At 43.9% G+C, this 4086-nt stretch overlaps 1 pseudogene; it reads right to left on the reverse strand.

Annotated features, from left to right (window-relative positions):
• Positions 1–2688: 2688 nt before the first annotated feature.
• On the reverse strand, positions 2689–2850 carry LOC144095748 (U2 spliceosomal RNA; annotated as a pseudogene).
• Positions 2851–4086: the final 1236 nt, after the last annotated feature.

Here is a 4086-nt window from a genome sequence, read left to right on the forward strand (position 1 = left end):
TGGAGTACAAGAAATTCCCAGTATTACAGAAAACCTAACATGATCTTTTCAGAAACCCTTTGAACTCTGAGTCGGTAGTCTGGCAGAGTTGCGGCCATCGAGGGTTAAAACGTTGCGAGCGTTTCGGTTTTGGTCGTGGCAAATACCAAGCAGTAAAAGCCAGTGTTTTTGAAAAATTAGTTTTTACCTTCCGCAGCTCTCTTTGTTTTTCATTTTTGTTTCCTTCCGTTCCGACAAACTATTGTTGGTTGTTAGGAAAAGCTATGCACGTCCCATGCTGTTTAACAATATGTTAATTATGTACGCGTATATCATCGTGGTGCAGAATTTTCAACATGGTAAACGTCAGGAAGGCGAGTGCGCAACACGGGAGCAATACCAACGTAAAAACGCAAAAGGCCCGTGGTTAATATTACGCTTACCCATGAACATAACCCGGAATACTTTGGGTTCCAAGCTTCTGCTACGTCGAGCAGTCGAGCTATTGGCTTCTCTCTGCGTCACAAAAAGCATAAGCTGGTCGAGTAACCGCAAGCCTGCTTTTATTGCACGAAACATTCGTTCATCCATTAGCGAGAAAAGCAAACAATCGCGAGCAAAACGTTTATCGAGGAAAGCAAACAATTTATCGAAAGCATAGCAACATTTACATTGTTCCATCCGTGCGTAGAGCAAACAAACTTTGCGCTGCCATAGCACTGACGAAAGTGAAATTTAGCCCTGAGAGCTATTTACTTAGAGCCTCTGCACGCATTTTCTTCAGCTATAATGTAGCCGTCCAGTGTTTCAGCCCAACACTTAATTATTCTGCGGCCTCCTACACGATCTCAGAGATCTTCTCATCAAAGTCGATCTGTTTGTTTAGTCCACAACTATTCACACGCCGCTCTACCATTTTTTTTTTAAACAGGAGAACAAATAAAGGGGGCATTGATTCCATAAGCCATTGCAACGTTTGCTTCCAACTTTCGTTTTTTTTCGTAGACAGCCCATTTCTCTACCTTCGCAGGATTCACACAAATGCGCATACATTTATTAAATTGCTTTTCGCGCAAACGTTCAGAGTCTGGGGAATCTTACAGACAACTTTCAACACGAAAGTGCATCGACAACCGTATTTCCGTCGTTTTTCACAGCAACACAGAAAAGGGGAGAGAAGGGCGGTGAAGAAGGACAAGAAAAAATAAAATATTAAATATTTGGCATTTGCGTGCCGAAAAACAATTCGAACGAGCGTGATAGCGACAGCGAGCGAAAGGCGCTTCTTCACGCAATGTTTCTCAAAACAAGAAGGACGACGCATCTAGGAAGAAAGGGCGAGCATTGTTTTCTGGGGAACTGCGCCTGCTGCGGTTAAATACGCGGATTCTAAACGCCCTGTGCACTAGAGCGACGTCGATTTTCGACTGTGAAGAGGGCCCTGGGCGGGGCTGAACCATTCCTCCCGCGCGACGACGACAACACGTTTACAACACGGGGTGTGTTCGACGTAAGGCCTCTGGTGTGTCGTTTGAAGTGCAGCCTGAGGCATTGAGATAGGGCATGGGAATTGTTCGCTTTCGTCGCCTGCCTTACCCCCCCCCCCCACTCCCCCCCCCCCCCCCCGTGCGGTTTCTTGCTCAGCATTGGCGAGAGTGAATGTTCGCGCATTTGCAGATATTTTTTTTTTATAATACTCCTCGAAATTTAAAAAATGCAACAGCTTATTTCCTGGGATACTTAAAATATACAACTTTCGTGGCGGGAGGGACGCCAACGCAATACATTATAGTCGCTGTTGTGCTCATAGTGCAGATACCTTCTTTGCTGATTCATGAAACGCGAAGAACAATGGTGCTATTGGAGAGCTATGCTTATCTACCAGCACATATGCGACGCATTTATTCCTTTCATACAGATTCAGGCAGTTTCGAATGAAACCTCGACATTGCACCAACCCATCCCTTGGCGAAAAAAGGCTGTGTTAAAAATGCATTTCGAACACGTTTATTAATTTCGTGTTTATTTCGCATTTTTTGTATTTATGCTTAATTTGCAATACGAATGCTTTATAAGTATGCTAGGAGTAATATTTTGAACATTCGTATAAATGCATCAAAAATACATTTCTGTCCGCTTAGTATAATTATTATAAATAAAATTATACTAAAATATGCATTAAATACATTTAAATATACTAAAAACTTACATCAGATACATTAAAAATGTACTAAAATATCAATTAAATACATTACATAAAATATACAACTAATATATTAAAAATATCAACTTCGGCTCGGCTTAAAAAAGGTGTACTAGTGGGATTCACCGGATAATACTGATCAATGTTGTCAACATCGGAAGTAATGACTGAACTGGCTATAAGCATCAGGAGACAAACAATCCCAGAGAAAACGCGTTGTTACCAACAAGTCTATGGCAATGGAAGGTCCCTTTACAGGGCCTGAGCGGGAATGACGTCGCCACACAAGGAAATGCCGACAGAAAGTGACATCAGCAAACAAGAACTGCTCCGACAAGTGTGATACTTGGCTTGCTTGCTTGTTGCTTGCTGTTGTTGTCAGGAAGAACGAAAGGGAAAGTGCACGGGCCTGCCCACTGGCTGAGCCACAATCGCTGCCACATGCTGAAAATAGGAGAGTTGAAAGATAGGAGAGCAAAGATTGAAAGAAAAGACACGCGCTCATTATATTCCGGGCCGATCCCGGAGGCAGTGCAATACCGGGCCAACCCGTGGCGGAGGTGAAGCAAGCTTCAAGCACTCCGTGACATTCCCCAAAATAAGTTTAATATATTGGGTCCATATGGGACCCGTAGCAGATATTAAATCAGATATTCAGAGATAGTGATACTTGGCTTGGCTTATATCCCCCCCCCCCCCGCCCCCAGAGGAGACACATTATCTTGCCCGGTGAGGCGCTTTTTGCGCATAGACTGTGGGCCTCCAAATTTCTCTCATTTGCTAATGAAAATGTCCCTATTAAGTTACGCGGTGCTCGCCAGTGACGGATGACAGATGGCGCTAGTTGGTGATGTCCAGGAAAGCTGGGCATGCATAAACATGTACAAGACACAAATGTTGTCATCCCCCACCATGGGTATGTGCCATTGTATTTGAGGCAACGACAAGAATCACAACCTCACCAACAGCCGCTCTCGCTTCGTTCTTAGCATTGCATCATCTTAGCATTGATTTACATCACGCATAGCCTGTGTATCGTGCAGCGGGATTCAGCTATCGCCAAAACCATCGCGCTGGGGAGGCAGTGCACGAATAAAAATAAACAATAAAGACAACCTTTCACGTCTAGTCATCGAAAGTCTCCAGCATAGTACGCTGCCAGTGAAGAACGGCGACTACGGTTTAAGCTCATGAAAAATGGCCTGAAACATTCATTTTCTTCTGCGAATTTGCAGCAATTGCGAGCGCCCGAAGAAAGCATTAAAAGTCATCGCATCTTCACCACAATCGAGTAAGTGTAAAAGCGAAACACTGTTTAGGAGGAATAGCAATGCTGATAGGTTTCGTTCGCCAAGACATTCTACCGCCTAGAATGCGGAAGTTAGGAGGCGACTCTGGAAATCTATCGCACTGTCGGTGCAGTGTCTGCATTCCTTAAGTATTTGCATTCCAGGCATGCAGAGGCTAATCTAAAAATAAAAAAAAGCCGAGGCCACTAGTCAGGAAGAAATGCCGGCCTCTTCAGTGCATCACACCCGTTTCGTAAAGTTGCCGCTACGCAAATTAAGTACGGCTTTTGTGTGCAACTTCGCATCGATAGAGAGTCCAGCAAGGTGTACCGTATAAACGCAGAGGTTTCACCCCGGATCTCAGCATTTCAGATAATGCCATTTGTACGTAAGACTCAAGACGCATTTCTTTCGCTGGTCACTATGGTGTCCTCAGCCACTGAACTTTTTCAACTATCGCAGCCCTTCTCCGCAATTAGAAGTCGATTTCAGTATGAAGCATATGTTTAAGGGTTGTTTACGCCTTTTTATCATGATTTATTGCGTTATTTACACGGGATCAGAGATGTAGCTTGAAATGTAACAAATAATGAAGCAAGCGTTATCATGTCTACG

The sequence above is a fragment of the Amblyomma americanum genome, chromosome 6 (genome assembly GCF_052857255.1).
Source record: "Amblyomma americanum isolate KBUSLIRL-KWMA chromosome 6, ASM5285725v1, whole genome shotgun sequence".
Lineage (NCBI taxonomy): Eukaryota > Metazoa > Arthropoda > Arachnida > Ixodida > Ixodidae > Amblyomma > Amblyomma americanum.